Below are 17,365 nucleotides of genomic sequence, written 5' to 3' on the forward strand. Positions count from 1 at the left end.
TTATGCTAAACCTGTTTTTTTCTCTTTACCCCTGGATGTGGGGAGCCATGATAAGTTTAGATTTTGGCAGCAGGTTTTCTGCCCTCGCCCCCACACAGCCTGGATTTCTGACAATGCTGGAGACAGCTGTACATCATGTGTCATGACCGCGAGGGGAGCAGAGGAATGGGGCCTGGGCAGGGAGAGCTTTCTTCGGGCCAATGAAGGAGCTAGAACTCCAGGGCAACGGCCAGCCTGGTCACCCTGGGGCCTCCTGAGCTAGAGGGAGTGCTGAGAATTACTGCACCTGGGGCCTTCCAAGATCTTGGGGCCCCCTCTTGCTGAGTCTCAGCACAAAGCTTTCACCTGCTGCACTCCCCCCAGTCAGGTGACAATGCCTATCACCTCACATCAGCTTTCAGGCGTGCCAGAAATAATCCCCAGGAGCAACTCTGAGGACAGGCTGCCATAGTCAGCCAAATAGAGGCACGCAGTCTTGGGCAGCTGAGGGCTGCGTCCTTGAGTGCTCCCTCCACCCAGCCCTCTCAGTCTTGCTTCCCGAGAGGCACCGCTCGTGGTTCTCCCTGCCACCTGCCCCTCAGCCCAATTCCTCAGGCCCCACCAAGCATCTAGCTCTGCCTCTGGCCAAGCCCAGGCTGGGTCCTTCGTGCCGTCTGTATCTCCTGTTCATTCAGCCCCCAGAAGCCTCCCCCACCTTGCCCCCGGACATCCTAACCAGAGCTGCCTTCTACTGGACACTTGCTATATACCTCAGGCAAAGTATTTTCTGTGTGTCAGGGCAGCAAAAGCTCAGAGAAGTGAAGCCACTTGCCTGGGGTCACCCAGCGAGTAAGTGGGGGAACCTTCCTAACCCTACCTAGCTCTGCCACTATCCAGGCCATCTCTGTGTGCCTTGTCCCGGGGGCAGCAGTGGGCATTGTCGTCCTGCTCCTCAGTGGCTCAGGGGACCGTGAGCCTATAGCCCAGTGGGGAGGGGGAAGTTTGCTATAACTCTTTCTCCAGATTTTAAAACAGTGATTCAGTCCAAGAACAGACTGTGTGGCGATGGTTGGAGGGTGGGAAAGTGTTGCAACCTAGATTATAAAGAGGATAGAAGAAGCGAAATGGAGAGGAAAAAGGACAAGAGATTCCGGCAAACCCCAGGGATTGCTAATGGAGAGAAATAAAGTAGCTAATTACATCTCTGAAGGCTATCTGTTCCAAAATGAATTTTTAATGAAAAAATAATGCATTTTCCCTGCAACTTAAATCAGAGTAAGAAGGGACTGAGCAGAGTTTCCCAGCGCAGCCAAGAGCAGCTGTGGATGTCTGGGGGGCCTCAGACCACCTCACCTGAGTTGCCTCCCACAGCAGCCTCAGCCCTAGGGTGCCCACAAAACATTCCTCCCGGGAAAGCCACAGGAAAGGCCATGGAATCTTCGCTCGCCTCCTGGGCTCCTGGATCACCAGGTGTGGACTTAGGTCAGCAAATCAAAGTTCCTCACACCATTGAAGTTTGGGGGAATTTTTTTCCAGTGGGTCCAGGAAGCCTTCATTGGTTGTGGACCCAACTATTTTCTTCTGCCCACCACCCCCTCCCCATTCTCTTCGTCCAGGAGTTAACGGATCTTAAATCCGGCGGTATAAAGCGAGCTTCTTCTGTGAAATGAAGGCTCACCTCTAACAAGCCAAACAGATTTGTTTGGTAAGTATGGGTTTGGGGAAAATGAGCTCTGTTGTCCGTCCTTGTGGTTGTTGTGGTTAGTTGCCGTCGAGTTGATTCTGACTCATAACGACCCCATATGTGCCGAGAACTGTGCTCCACAGGGTTTTCAAGGCTGTGACCTTTTGGAAGTAGACTACCAGGCCTGTTTTCCTAGATGCCTCTGGGGTGGGTTCAAAGTGCCCGCCTTTTGGCTAGTAGTTGAGCTTTTAACTTTTCCTGCCACTCAGGGACTGACTCCTCTGGGCTTTCTAAGATAATCCACAGATCAGAATTGGGAGAGAGAAGCATGTGTTTTAGAGTCAAACAGCCCTGGGTTCAAGTCCTAGTCTTATAACTTACTTGTGTGACCAGACAAGCCATTTAATTTCTTAGACTTAGCTTTTCTATCTTGAACATAGGGTAATAATACCTACTTTATAGCATTGCTGTGAGACTTACATTATGTCTGTAAAGTGCTTAGCACACAGTCCAAGTGCTCAATAAATGACAATTGTTTGTATTACAATTATTTGCTCCAGGACAACAGTGAAATCCCAGGAAATTTTCTCCTGGGTTTCTCCAGCCTCTGTCAGTACGTTGTGTCTGCTGTGGCCACCTGAGCCAGGCAGTAAGTGCCACGGGAAGTAGGGTCGGTTGGCTGGTATGGCCTCTGGCCTCTATCTCAGGGAACTGCTCTTGGGCCAGGAGGCAAGTGGAGGATCGATCTCACTTCCTTTGTGCCTGAAACTCTTTCACTCACCCACCTGGGAGGAAGGGATGGCAACTGTATGGGGTAAGCCGGCAGTCAGGGCAGAAGGGGCTCCCCTAACCCTAACCCTTTGACCTGGTGCGGTCAGAAACACACAACACCCAGATGCATAAAGCCCCAGGCCATTGTTCCCCCTGACCCCTAATCCTCCTCCAGCCCCTCCCCCCTGCCACATACCCCATCCCCTTATTCCCCAGCCAGGCTTCCAGGAGCAGAGAGACCCTGCAAATCTTCTCCTCTGCTTTCTGCAGTCCTTGAAGGAGCTGGGGACAGTACTGTTGTAGGATTTGTTCCTGACCCACTTGGGCTGAGCTTCAGACTCAGGATGCTGCTCCACCTGCAAAGCAGACTTTTCACTAATGGGATTGTGCAGAAAAACATTTGGCCAAGAAATCGGAGCCAATGAGGTCAAGGTTATGGGGACAATTCTCCTATAGCAGGACTAGAGAAAGACAGTTCTACCACCTGAACCCACATTGAGCCCTGACCCGAGTCACAGGCTGATTTTGACCACAGAATTTTAAGTTGAGCCTGTTTCAGCAACCCTACTTCATCGATAGAGAAATTAAGCTCCAGAGAGGGGCAGTAACTTGCCCAAGGTCACACAGCAAACCAAAGGCAGAGCTGTAACTAGAATCTAGTCTTCTGCTTCCTGGCCCAGTTATCTTAAAAAAAAAAAAACAAAAAAAAAACCCCACTACTGTCGAGTTGATTCTGACCCATATCGACCAGAGCGAAACTGCCCCGTAGGGTTTCCAAGGCTATAAATCTTTATGGGAGCAGACTGCCACATCTTTCTCCTGGGGTGCGGCTGGTGGGTTTGAACCTCTAACCATTTGATGAGTGGCCGAGAGCTTTAACCACTGTGCCACCAAAAGGTGCCATTTTAAGCCAGGCTTTGAAGAAAAGAGAGGAAGTGCCCAGGTAAGGGGGGCCCTGGTGAATGGTGGTGATGCTGTTGCAGAAGCCCTCCTTCTCCCCCTCCCTGCTGCGGCAGGGCCAGGTGAAGGCCAGAAAGCGGTGGGTCCTACTGGGCCCCTCAGTCTGGAGGAGGCCAGGGAGGCTAGGGAGAGCTAGGCTGGGTACCACCCCTCTGTTCCAGTCTTCTCCCAGAGAGTAGCAGCATCAGCGGCTGCAGATACACGTGACACCTCTGTGCAGAGAGGCTGAGATAAGAAGACGGATTGATCTTTCTGCTGCTTCAAAGAGAACAGAAGCCGTCCTTGTCATCGCTGCTGATCAAAGTCTCTGCAGAGGAGGTTTTAATGTGCCCTACCCTGCCCCCACTCTGGGCACTGGGGAGGTGGAAGGCCCACTCGTTGTCACGCTGAAGCCTTACTCCCAACCTCACTGCAAATTAGAGAGACCTCCCTTCCAGCCAGGGCCCCACAGCAGCTAGCAGGAGCCGTCGTTTCAGATTTCCTGCCAGCATTTCTCCAGCCTAGGGTCAGGGCTCAGTCTGTGAGAACTGACATTATCCCCATTTTACAGATGAGAAATTGAGGCATGGTAACTTATCTAGAGTCACAAGTTAGTTAGACCTTGGGAAACCCTCACTCTTATGGGCCTTCATGGCCTTTGTCCTCAGGAAGCCCCCTGTCTGAGGGTGGAGACAGGCTCCTCTCTCTGGACGGCCAGCTCATCAGAAAGACTGAAAATAGTCTGTGTGAAAAAGGAAGGATGGGCCCTGGCTCTGTAATGTCTCATTTCAGGCATCTTGAAAAATCCAAACTCCTTAATTCCACTTCATCTTTCCTGGTTGGACAGAATGTGAATTTGTCCCTCTCCTCCTCCACAAACCATACCCAACTCCATCTACCTACAGATAGCGCTCTGCCTTACACGGGAAAACCGTTACACACTTATCCATTAAATACAATGCAATGTCCCAATTCCTTATCCTGGCATTCAAGGCCCTGAAAAACCTTGATGAGAGGCTCTGTGGCCTAGAGGATAAGAACATGGGCTCCTGGACCAAATTTCCTGGGCTAGCATCCTAGCTCTCAACCTCCTAGCTCTTTGACCCATGCATTATTTTGAAGTGTGTTGTTTAATTTCCAAGGATTTGGGGAGATTTTCCAGATATCTTTCTGCTATTCATGTCTAGTTTAATCCATTATGGTCAGAAAACATGCTTGTTATGATTGCAATTACTTTAAATTTAGTAAGGTGTTTTTTATGACCCACAATATGGTCTATATTGGTGAATGATCCATGAAAAACTTGTAAAGAATGTGCATACTACTCTTGGTGGTATTCTGTTAATGTCAATTAGATCAGGTTGGTTGATAATGTTGCTCAGACCTTCCATATCCTCGCTGTTTTTCTCTCTACTTTTCTATCAGTTACTGACAGAAGGGTGTTAAGGTATAATTGTGCATCTGTCTAGTTCTCTTTTCAGTTTTATCAGTTTTTGGCTTCATGCATTTTGAAGCTCTATTTTTGGGTGCACACACATTTAAGATTGTTAAATCTTCTAAGTGTATTGATCCTTTTATCATTATGTAGCATTCCTTTTTATTCCTGGTGAGTTTCCTTCTTCTGGAGTCTACTTTGCCTGATATGGTCATCCCAGGTTTTTTTTTTTAATTAATGTTTCACAGTGTATTTTTCCTATCCTTTTACTTTTAACCTATCTATATCATTATATTTAAAGTGAGTTTTTTATAGACAGCATATAGATGGGTCTTGTTTTACTTATATATATATATATAACATATATATATACACACACACAACACGATATGACAATCTCAGTCATTTAATTGGTGTGTTTTGGCCATTTACATTTAATGTATTTATTGATATGGTTGGATTTAGGCCTAGCACTTATTGTTTTTGGTTCGTCCCCTCTTTTTTATTCCTCTGTTTTTCCTTTCCTTCCTACTTTTGAATTATTTGAATATTGTTTTAGTATTCCATTTTTATTTCTCAATGGACTTTTTGACTAAATCTTTTTGTACAATCTCTTTTTTTTAGTGGTTGTTCTGAAGATTATGATATACGTACCTAACTTTTAAGTCTTCTTAGAGTTAGTTTTGCCACTTCAAGTTAAACATAGAAACTTCACAATTATATAGGTCCTCACCCTCCTTTATATTGTAGTTGTTATATGAATTCCATCTATAAAACCCCATCAAACAATGTTACAATTTTGTTTTTAATAGTCATACATATTTTAAAGTACTTAAGAGGGGGAAGAAAATTTTGTCTTATATCTATCCAGATATTATCATATTTATTTGTTTTCTATTATTTCTTAAGTTCCTAGTTTCTTTCTGGTATAGCTTCCTTTCTCCTTAAGAACTTCCTTTAGCATTTCTTTTGGAGCAGATATGCTGGCAACAAATTCTCTTAATTTTCTTACATCTAAAAATACCCTTATTTTGTCTTAAAAAAAAAAAAAGATATTTTCCCTGGATACAGAATTCTGGATTGACAGTTCTTTTCTTGTTGTTCCACTATCTTCTGGATTCCCTTGTTTCTGATGAGAGATCTGTAGTTGTTGAATTTTTTCCCCCTATATGTGTTTATGTGTTGTTTTCTTCTGGTTGCTTTCAGAATTTTTTTTTTTTAATCTTTGGTTTTCACCAGTTTGATTAAGATGTATTTGCTCAGGTTTCCTTTGAATTTATCCTTTTTGGGGTCTATTGATCTTGAATCTAAAAATTTATGTCTTTTCACCAAATTTGGGAAGAATTTTTAGCCATGATTTCTTCAAATATATCTATATATCTCTCTTATATATTTGCACCAAGCTTTTTCTCCTCTCTGGGACTCCAGGGGCATGAAAGTTAGACTTTTTTTTTAAATATTTTCCCACAAGTCCCTGCGGCTCTGTTCATTTTTTAAACTTTTTTATTTTTATTGTTCAGATTAGATGATTTCTATTGGTCTGTTTTCAAGTTTACTGACTCTTTCCTCTGTCATCTCCATTTTGCTATTGAGCCCATAGAGTGAATTTTTTATTTCAGTTATTGTATTTTTCAGCTATATAATCTCCACTTTGTTCTTTTCTTTCCTACTCTTCATTTCTTTCCTGAGAACTTCAATCTTTTTGTTCATTTTAAGATCCTTCTCCCTTACTTCATGGACCCTAGATGTGATAGCTGTTTTAATGATTTTGTGTGATAATTCTAATATCGGAATCATCTTGGGGCCAGCATCTATTGTCTTTTCTTTTGAGAGTAGTTGGGATTTACCTGGTTCTTTGCATGTAGAGTAGTTTTGGGCATTTTAAATATTATGTAATCAACCGTATTAGATTCAGACCACAAGTCCTACCTACCTTCTGTGGGCTATGGTTCCAGTCTCAAATTACTTTTTTATGCTAGTCAGGTCTGCCCCACAAGTGTACCACTCAGGATCCTTTCTAGGATCTGATCAGAGGCCTACACCATGTTTCAGATCTCCAAATCTTTGTTATGCTGCCTTGAGTCAGTCCTATGCATGCATAGCCCAAGGGTGAGTCCAGGACTTCATACAGAGAGGAGTCATTTCTCTAGCTCTCCAAGAACCTCAACCACCCTCCTCCCCCAGGTCCCAGAGGCCCTTTTCCTCATTCTTGAGCTAAAAAGCTGGGGTTTTAGCCTCCCATACTGTTGCACATTTCCCCTGACTGAAAGCCCTGGAGGTGCATTGGTTAAAGCGCACAACTGCTAACCGAAAGATCAGCAGTTCGAAACTACCAGCGGTTCCACAGGAGAAAGATGTGGCAGTCTGCTTCCATAAAGATTCACAGCCTTGGAAGCCCCATGGGTTTGCTATGAGTTGGAATTGACTGAACAGCCATGGATGGGTCCACTGCCAGGGTAAAGTGTGAGATAAAAGAGAGAGAAAAAAAAAACAGGATTTTCCCTACACTCTTAGAACCAGTTCCTCTGGTCCAAGGGAAGGATGTTCTCTCGGAGTTTTAGGTACCTGTGCCATGGGGAGCCCCGGTGCCACAGCAGGTAAGTGCTCGGCTGCTAACCGAAAGGTCTGCAATTTGAATCCGCAAGTTGCTGTGTGGGAGAAAGATGTAGAAGTTTGCTTCCATAAAGATTACAGCCTTGGAAACCTTATGGGGGCTGCTTTACTCCGTTCTAAAGCGTTTCTATGAGTCAACTTGATGGCAATGGGTTTGGTTTGGGGTTTTGGGTGCCCTCAATGCTGCGGGAGTATAGCTTCATGACTGGGGCTTTCCTTGGGACAGAGCCAGGAGAATAAAAGTGAAAAAAAAAGTAGATGGCCCCTACATACTCTGTGCTTCAGGGATCCCTGCAAATGTTACCAGTCCCCTGCCCAGAAAGAGGTTTTTTCTTAGAGCTTTTTCTGTTTGTGCCAGCTTTGAGCTTTTTGAGACTTAGGATCTTTAGAGTCCAAATCAGGAGATATGGGAGGGAAAAAACCCAGGAAACTCATGGCCGTATAGGTCATTCTTTGAGGTTTGATTTCTGTCTTAGTCATCAAGTGCCACTATAATAGAAATACCACAAGTGGATGGCTCTAACAAAGAGAAACTTATTTCTCACAGTAACGTAGGCTGGAAGTCCAAATTCAGGGCATCAGCTCCAGAGGAAGTCTTTCTGTCTCTGGAGGAAGGTCTTTCTCATCAATCTTCCCTTGGATTAGGAGCTTCTCTGCACAGGAACCCCAGGTCCAAAGGAAGCACTCTGCTTGCTGCATTGTTTTCTTGGTGATATGAGGCCCTCCACTCTCTGCTCACTTCCCTTTCCTTTTATCTCTTATAGATAAAAGGTGGTGCAGGCCACACTCCAGGAAAACCCCCTTTACATTGGATCAGGGATGTGATCTTAGTAAGAGTGTTACAATCCCAACCTAATCCCTTTAACATAATCTAATCTTGCTTCATTAACCACAGGCAGAGATGAGGATTTATAACACGTAGGAAAATTACGATCACAAAATGGAGGGCAACCACACAACATTGGGAATCATGGCCTAACCAAGTTGACACTTATTTTTGGGGGACACAATTCAATGCATGACAATTTCCCTCCCTAAACTGCTTGCTATTATTTATTTTTCAGAGTATTTACACAATTGCTGTATGTGTTTTTATTTGCAACGAGTGAGAAAGAGGTGAAGTGTGCTTACTTTATCTTAGCTGTAACTACAAACCTGCAGACATGTAACCTGGAGTTGAAAAGTACGAGAGAATTTGACTAATTTTGCAAACAGCATTGCTACATTTAAGAGAATGTGAGAGTCACTACATCTACAAATTTAATTTACTAGATTTATAAGTTTTTCAAGTACATGATGAAAATGTTTTGCTTGTTCAATTAGGCATTTAGGTGACTTAGGAAGATCAAATGCATTAAATGTTTAAATGTAGTTGAAATTGTTCAGGCAAATTAAGTTGTAAAAGGCACTGATTGTTTAAAGGAGTTTAGTTTTTTCGACCTGAGTTAATCAAACTTTAACTGAAGAAAAAATGAAGGTTTTGCTCTTATTTTATTACAATTATGAATAGAACAATAAGATTAGTAAGTGGAACTAATCCTTAAGAAAAGCTATGTTTTTCAATGTGCGTCCTTACTAAGTTAAATATTAATTTTCAAAAGGGAACTATAAATAGTATTTTTGTGTGTACAACATTCCTCACACATATCAAAAAAGCCTCATTGATGGGGGCTCACCCCCTTCAGAGACAGCCGTTTCACTCTCGAACAACTCTCACTGTTGGGAAGAAGGTCTTTCTTTCCAGCTGAGATCAGTTTATAGTGTAGACTGTAGAGGGTACAAGCTTTTAGAGACAGACTGGCGAGTTAGTTTACCCCTCTGAGTCTCAGTTTCCTCATTTATAAAATGGAGATTAAAAAAAGAACCTACCTCACAGGGTTGTTTTGAGGACTAAATGCGATGGTGTATACGAAGTGCTTAGCATAGAAAGCAGTCGTAGCAGTGAAAGCAGAAGTGGTTGTTGCTGGGGTTGTTATTCTCCCAGCCAGTGGGAAAACCAAACTGAAGTGAGAGACCGCCTGAAAGACCCTCACTCCTGTCCTACCTGCAGGGCTGTTCCCTCCCTGGCCCAGATGTTCCCAATAATGCCAATGCCTTGGACCCACACTGTCTGGTGTTGCCAGCTGGTGGCTGAAAGATGCAGGGCCGTGGCCTCAGAGAGACCCAGGTTTGGACCCTGACTCTGCCACTTCCTCTTGGGTGGTTTGGAAAAGCTGCCCAGGCTCACTGAGCCTCCCTTCGTTCACCCACCCATGACACGGGGCTGAAGATACTCGGCTTGTAAAGTGGATTTGCATATAAAACGAGACATTGTGCAAAATGCCCCTCACGATGCCTCCACAAGGTAGGCTTGTATACCTAGTAGTTATCTTACGTCTAGTCTCTACACTGTAATTTTTATTTCAAAGTGGATTTTTTTTTTTTTTTTTAACTACCAGATAGTTCAGTGGTAGAATTTTTGTCTTCCATGCTGGGGACTCTGCTTTGATTCCTGGCCAAGGCACTTCCTGCTCAGCTACCACCCATCCGACAGTGGAGGACTGTGTGTTGCTATGATACTAAACATGTTTCAGTAGAGCTTCCAGACAAAGAAAGACTAGGAAGAAAGGCCTAGTGACCTACCTCTGAAGAATTGGCCAATGAAAACCATATGGGTCACATTGGTTTGATCTGTAACCTATCATTGGGCTGGTGGAGGATCAGGCAGCATTTCGTTCTGTGTGCACGGGGTTACCATGAGGTGGGGACCAACTCAACAGCAGCTAACAACAACAGCAACCATCAAGTCAACTTGTCTGCATTGACCTAGGTTATCTATTGGTTTGTTCACACTGACCCAGCTGAGGAGTAGGAGGCCCATGTTCTAGTCCTGGGCCTTGGCACTTTGGTCAAGCCCCTCTCCTGCCCAGAATCAGTGTGCTCATTGGGTGTGAAACCCCCATTCTGCCCTCACAGGACCCACGCCACTCAGATGCCTGGGAATGTGCAACCAGGGTTAGTTCTGAAGGGCATGCTGTGCCGACAGACACAAGAGAGGGATCCGTGGACAGAGCAGGGTTTTCTGGCCTTCTCGCCCTGACATGAACTTGGCTATTGTGGCCAGGCCCAGGGACAGAAGCAGACAGCCTCTCACAGGTTTGTGTTCTGAGTCATCCATTCAACAGCCCTGTGTTTCCTCCTTTGGAGCAAAGGCTGATGTGACAGAAGCAGAAGGGTCCTCAGTGCCATCTTCCACCCCTGCTCCAACTCCCCACCAGCCGCCGTAGGCCCCCCTACTGCTGGACTTCTAACATGGGTCTGTCCCTGAGTACCAGAATGGGTGAGCAAGAACTTACCCCAGAGTTTGGTTCTCCTGCCTCTGGAGCCATGAGACCTCAATCAGCCATGTCCATGTTCATTACAGCAGCAATGATGCCCTTCAAGGTCCAGCTTCAGCCTGTCCCTTCCCCCAGGAAGCCCTCCCTGGCTCTTCCAGCCCAACCACCCTCTCCCAGCCCAACCACCCTCTCCCTTCTCTGAGAATCGAAGCCCCACACACCATCGCTTGCTCACATCTGTCCTGCCCTGGCTTTTTGCTCTTCTCTGGATGGCTCTGCACCTTGTCAGAAGCCCAGGTAGGGAAATTCTGAAAGGAAGGTACAGGCTTTCCCCCTCTCTACCTCCCTGAGACCGCTGCCCTGGGATGGGCCCACAGGTGGTTCTGAGATTGTTGGCTGGCTGGGGGAACATGAGATGGGAGTTGGGGTGGGGGAGAGAGCCCAGGTACTGTCTGTGCGTCACAAAACCTAGGCTGCAGAGAGGCCAGCAAAGAAGGGACATGAGATCCCACAATGTACCTGACACCTCAAGCACATTGGGGACCTCTCTGCTCTCAATAATGAAAGCATTTTCTGTGTGTAAAGGGCCTATGATGTTGAAAGGTCTTTCCCATCCCTGCTCTCATTTGAGACAGAATGGGCATCATTACCTCTCATCTGCAGAGAGGGGACTAGGTATCTAAGAGAAGAGTTGGGTTTCCCAAGGTCACAGAGGTATCAAGGGCAAGCACTCAGACTAGAACCCCCGGCTTCTGACTTCCAGCCTCTCAATCTTTATCTCTGACTTTCACGGGGGGTGGGGTGGGAAGAGATGGTAGGAGAACAGAGCGGGGAGTGAGCGATGCTTCTTCGTACACCCACATCTGTCTTCAAGCTTTCTCTGCTGGCAGCGGGGGCCAGCAAGGAAGGAGACAGAGCAGGGGGAGCAGAGCTTGAGACTCTGCCTGGGGTGAGTCCCCATTGTCCATGATGGGTGGTGTCTGGAAGCCACAGGGGGGCAGGTGGATGTGAGTGCAGACCCAGCCTTCCTCCACCCTGCAGCCCCAGCCCCAGAGACCTGTTCTTTCCTATTCCATGCTCCCTCTTATTATCCCAAGGGGATGCACGATCTGAGATCTCTAGAGTTGTCCCAATTCCAAAACAGAGCTTGGAGGTGAGACTGAGGCAGGCAGTGATATTGGCTGGGGGATGAGATCTAGCTCAGCTGCCCCTGCTCCCCTTCCTGCACTGGAATCTAGGAAGCTTCCATCTCTAAATGTTGATCAGGCTGGATCTCTGGTTTCTGAAATCTTTCATCCTTGCTTCTGGTAGGCTGGAGTGAAAAGGTCCTCCCTTCTCTGGTTGATTTTGCACTGGCCCATTTTCTTCTCCTCCCTCCTTTCACCTGACTCCAGGGAGTTCTAGGAAGAAAATACAGCCAGTCAGCATTCCTTCCTTCTGGCCAAGCAGGAGCTGTCAGGAGAGGAATCTTGAGTGGGTAAGTGTGTGTGTGTGTGTATGCACATGCGTGCACACATGTGTAAAAAAGAATTTCTTAAAGATGGACCAGGCCTCCCCATTATACAGGCCAGGGACCCAGCCTCGCCCAGCAGAGATTTCAGAAGAGTTGCTTCCCAACACCAAGGCTTCACCAATCCCACTGGCAGGTGTGGGAAGCGAAGGAAGCTGGGAGTCAATAGAAGCCAAGCGAAACTCATTGGCCACCACTATCCAGAGGATTGACAGGGCTGTGGGAAGCTCTGGCACGGAACTCACAGCCAGCAGAGAGTGGTGGGGGAAACTGGGCCAGACCTGGCAGCTAGAAGACTGGACACGTGAGCGAATGTTATAGATTGACAGGGAGTGGGGAGATGGGTCAGCACAACCCCTCATTATGTGGATGGGGAAACTGAGGCTCAGAGAGGGGTAGGACACTGCTAAAGGTTGCAGAGCAAGGCAGGGACTGAAAATATTTCTTTGGACTGCAATTTGGTTTTTACAATGTATTGTTAAGTGGCTCCACAATCAATAGCTGGAAAGTTTATTCATTGCCCACTCATTGGACACTGCCGGGTGCCAGGCCCTGTGCTGGGGCTCTGTGAGATCCAGGACTACATGACACCTGGTCCCTGTGTGGCCAGGACCTACTTACTGTTCAGGAGATGCAACAGCCCTGTGGGTTGGTAACAATGCTGTAATAAAGCTACAGGCAGAGCACAGTGAGATATGGGGGTGAGAAGGAAAGAGAAAGGGGGCAATTCTACTTACTTACGCCTCATCTTGCCAAAAGATTCATGGTGGCTATGATTCCACAGAGATTTCCAGAGCATGTCCTGCCCTCGAAGAGTGAACAGGATTCAAAGAGGGTAAGATAGGGATGGGCATTCCAGGAGGAGGGAACAGGTCACATGTTCAAGAGCATGTGTGGACATGTATGAGGCCTCGCAAAGCCCAGGTGACCAGAATGGAAGGGTCAATGGGCAATGCTGAGGACAGGTATGTTGAGGCATGGCCCTGGAGGTTGGGATTCTGTTCAGACTTCATATATGCCAGCCCGATGTGGGCACTGTTGTAGATATGCTTGCCCTTCCAGAGGCTGGTCTTTTTGGCCTTCGTCACTATATCACCACAATAATGCTGCATAACAAACTCCCCCACACTCAGTGGTTTAAAATCCTAAGCATTTATTTAACTCAATATTCTGTGGGTCAGTGATTTGGGCTGGGCTCAGCTGGTATTTCTTCAGGTCTCAACGGGGCTCACGCACATCTCTGGAGGTTGGCTGGCTATTAGCTGATCTGGGCTGGTCTTGGCTGGGGTGCCTAAGACACCTTGGCTCTGCTCCACGTGTCTCTCACTCTGGTGGCAGAGGCACAATAGGGCAGGCCCTAGAGGAAAGTCCGTTTCAAGCCTCTGCTTGCATCACATTTGCTAGAGTTCTGCTGGTCAAAGCAAGTTGCATGCCTGGACCAAGAGTCAAGGGGTGGGGTTGGTCACCTCCACTCATGGTGGGAGGGCAATATGAAGATAATTGGTAAAGGGCATTGATACGGGGAGGGCAAAGCATTGGGGCCATCAAGGCAATCTACCACTGTCATTTTCCAGCCAGTCTGGGCACAAGTGTCCATTCCCACATCCCTGGACAGGGCCACAGAGCAAGGCTCCAGGACAGTGGTGGCCCACTCCCCAGGACCTAGCTCAAATCCTGCCTCCTCAATGGAACCCTCCTTGCTGACTGCAGCACTCAACTTAGCTCACATTGCTTGGTTCTGAGAGGGCTCAGGTGATTCCAGGGGTGTGTGTGTGTGTGTGAGATTGTGTGAGTGTGCATGTGTGAAGTATTTTTGAATGGGATATAATGTGTGAGAATGTGTTTCTGTGTATATATGTAACTATGTGTGTTTGTGTGAATATATAAGTGTATCTGTGCATAAGTACACACAGATACACTTACTATACATCGTATGTGTACTTGTATAAGTGTGCATGTGTGACGTGTTTGTGAATGGGCTGTATGAGTGTGAGAATGTGTTTGTGTGAGTGGAAGTGTGTATATATGTGACCATGCTTGTGTGAATGTAGGAGTTTAAGTGTATCTGTGTGTAAGTACATGTGTATTGCCACCTGAACTGGATAGTGGGGACTGGTGAAGGACTGCCTGTTTCTTCATTGTCACCACTGTGCTGGGCAGCAGAGCCCCAGAGGGGCAACAGTTGTGGCTTCTGCCTTCTAGGAGGCCTGGTTTTCTGTAGGAGACACACCTGCCAGTGGTGACCACCCAGCATGGCAAGTGCCAGGACTGGGCAGCACAGGGCACGGGGAGCCCAAGGGGGGCCCTGGGCCCAGCCCAGCAGCCAGGAAAGACTTTCTGAAGAAGATGGAATAGAGTCTGGAGGCCAAGAAGAAGACTAGGAGTCACCTGGTGACTTTAGGTGGGCGGGAGAATTCTGCTGTATGTAGAGGGAACAGCCAGGGTCAAGGCAAGGCGGGAGAGTGGGCAGGCGTGTTTGAGGGATGGCCGTGGCTGTGTGAGGCTGAACCCAGGGGGCACGCTGGGGAGAGCGGGGATGAGGATGGAGAGGTCACAGGCTGGGTCTCTGTGCCCTGGGCGTTGGGTGATGGATGAGGTGAGGTGATAGTGGTGAGGTAGGCCGGGCCTGCTTTGCAGGTTAGAAAGCTGGCGCTGCTGGAGGTGGATGGGGCTGACGGGAGATCAGAAGATCAACTGTGATAACAACCCAGGGGGCCGAGGAGGAGGGTCTGAACCTGGCAGAGCTGGCAAAACCAAAGAAGAGGGAGCAAATGTGAGAAATTAAGAAATCTGCACGACCCTGTGAACTGTAAGATGTGGCACCCAAGGCAGAGATGCCTTCGGCCCAGGGTTCGGGAGCTAGAGCTGAAGTGTGTTGGGTCCCCAGGAATCTAAAAGGTGACAAGGGTGGCACTGGGAGACTGCCCATGAGAAGCCAGAGAGACCTGGGGCAGGCCTGCTTGGGAGCCAGGGGCCTCCAGAGAATAGGGTTCGGGATTCCTGGCTAGGCTGCTGGCTGCACGGCTGGCTTCAGAGGCCCCGGCATAGCAGCCTGGCACAGTTGTCACTTCCCCGCCCATGTCCTCATCATCTGGCACGTTCTGACATGACAGCACTGCCGACAAAGAGCAGAGGGATCTTGAAAAAGCTGGAGAAGAAAGGAAGCATCAAAGCACCGTCCCAGACCCACGTTCTCTCACCAGCTCCAAAGCCGGCTTCAGACCCCCAACTCCTGCTAGGGCCTGAGGGGACCAACTGTTCACCGGAGTCGCACGTCTCTCCCCTAGGAGCTTCAAAGGTGACTTTGGCAGAGCCAACCTCCTAGTTCCTACCAAGGGGTGGGGAAGTTGGTCCAGCCTGCTGCCTGGGAGCCTTGAGTGCCTTCTCTTCTGAGCCTCTGGCTGACACAGATCGCTTTTCTCCCCCAAGGCGTCCTCTTGCCCCAGGGATCCCACTGACTGAGGACTAGTCACTAGCCGTGCCTACCCTGGCCTAGAGCAAGGGCCCTGCTCATCAAGGGTTTCATCCTCACCTGGCCCAAGTCTGGAGCCATGTGCCCTGGGCGCCGCCTGTCTTTCTTGTAGAGTTGGGTCTAGCTCTTGGGCAGCTGCTGAGGGCAGTGAGGTCCCTGGATCCCGCCTTAAGACTTTCCTGGGAAGAACTATGCTCTGTAGAAGTCTTTTCTTTTCCTCTTTGATTACCACATGGGAGTTTTGAAGCCTTTGCTGCCACAATCCCACACAGGAATGCCAACCCTTCTTTTGCTTCTTGAATTGGGAGGATGAGAGAAGTCCCCAGCCCCCAAGGGCACGACTGGGAGCCTGGGACCCTGGGGGTACAGAGAGTTCATGTGGTCTTGGGGTAGGGGGTGGTGGCAAGAATGTGACTCCTCTCCTCAGCTCTCAGAAGCAAGCCCTGGGCTTCCTGGGCAGGGTGGGCAGGGCCGGTCAAGGTGGAGAGAGGTGGGGACCTGGGTTTCTCCCCTAACAATTTGACTTTAGTAGCCTCTTTGGGCTTTAGTTGCTTCCTCTCCAGAACGAGGTCAGTAATACCAGCTGCCTGAGGCTGATCCATGAATTGGGTAAGATAATACATCTGAAAATGTCTAACAGTGCTTGGACCACAGTAGGTACTAATTTTTAAAAAGTCATTAATTCAACAATGGGTACGTAAATTACCATGCACCCTCCATCCCCCAATTCCCAGTACATGAGGAAGCTCCAGAAGGGTAGCCCTAGGTTGGAGGGTCACAGAGGGGAAGGACCCCTACTCCCTCTCCCCACAAGATCACAATTCAGGTTAAATGCAGCCAGCAGATGCAGAAGATGGGGGGAAGAGCTCAGAGCCAAGAGGACTGGACAGACTGCCAGGGCTGTGGGAACTGAAGACAGGAGATGGATGTGGTCTGGGCCTTCAGGGAAACAGGAAAGTGAACCGGCCTAGCAGGATGTCAATATTGGGAAAGGAAGAGGATGGGGACAAAACCTCACAAACCCAGTGTGGGGCCTGCCGTGGGTGCTTCAGGGCTGCCCTCTCCTCAGGAAGGAGGTGAAGAGGGAGAAGAGGCTTTGGTCTACGAATCCTCAGTCTCTTGGTTGGCAAGGAGTATGTCCTGCTGGCCTGACCAGGGAGACCAAGCAGCCCTGCACTTCAGGCACTGGGACAGCCTCCAGGGCCAATGCTACCTTGGGCCTCGTAGCCATCCTGGAGCATTTGCTGCCACAGGCCCTCTGGAGAACTGGAAAGAAGAGAGAAGAGTTCAACCCCAAGGGCATGACTGGGAACCTAGACCTCACGGGAGGGGATGAGGGCACAGAAGCTGGACCACAGAGTGGCTGGGATGTGAGTCCTCTCCTTGGCCTTCAGGAGAAAGCCCTGGGCTTCCTGGACAGGGTCAGCAAGGCTAGTACAGATGGAGAGGGTTGGGAGGAGTCAGAGAAAGGCAGGCCACACCTTGGGCTCCTCAAGGTCAGGGGACTCCACATAGCTTGCCCCCCCACCCCGCCCCACAGCATAGCCAGGGCCTGGCTAGTGGAGAGGTGAATAAGCATTTGTCAAATTGATTTGATAAGAGGATCTAGAGTAAGATGTAGTCACAGAGACAGGTGGGACAGAGA

Source organism: Loxodonta africana, chromosome 13, assembly GCF_030014295.1.
Source record: "Loxodonta africana isolate mLoxAfr1 chromosome 13, mLoxAfr1.hap2, whole genome shotgun sequence".
Classification (NCBI taxonomy): domain Eukaryota; kingdom Metazoa; phylum Chordata; class Mammalia; order Proboscidea; family Elephantidae; genus Loxodonta; species Loxodonta africana.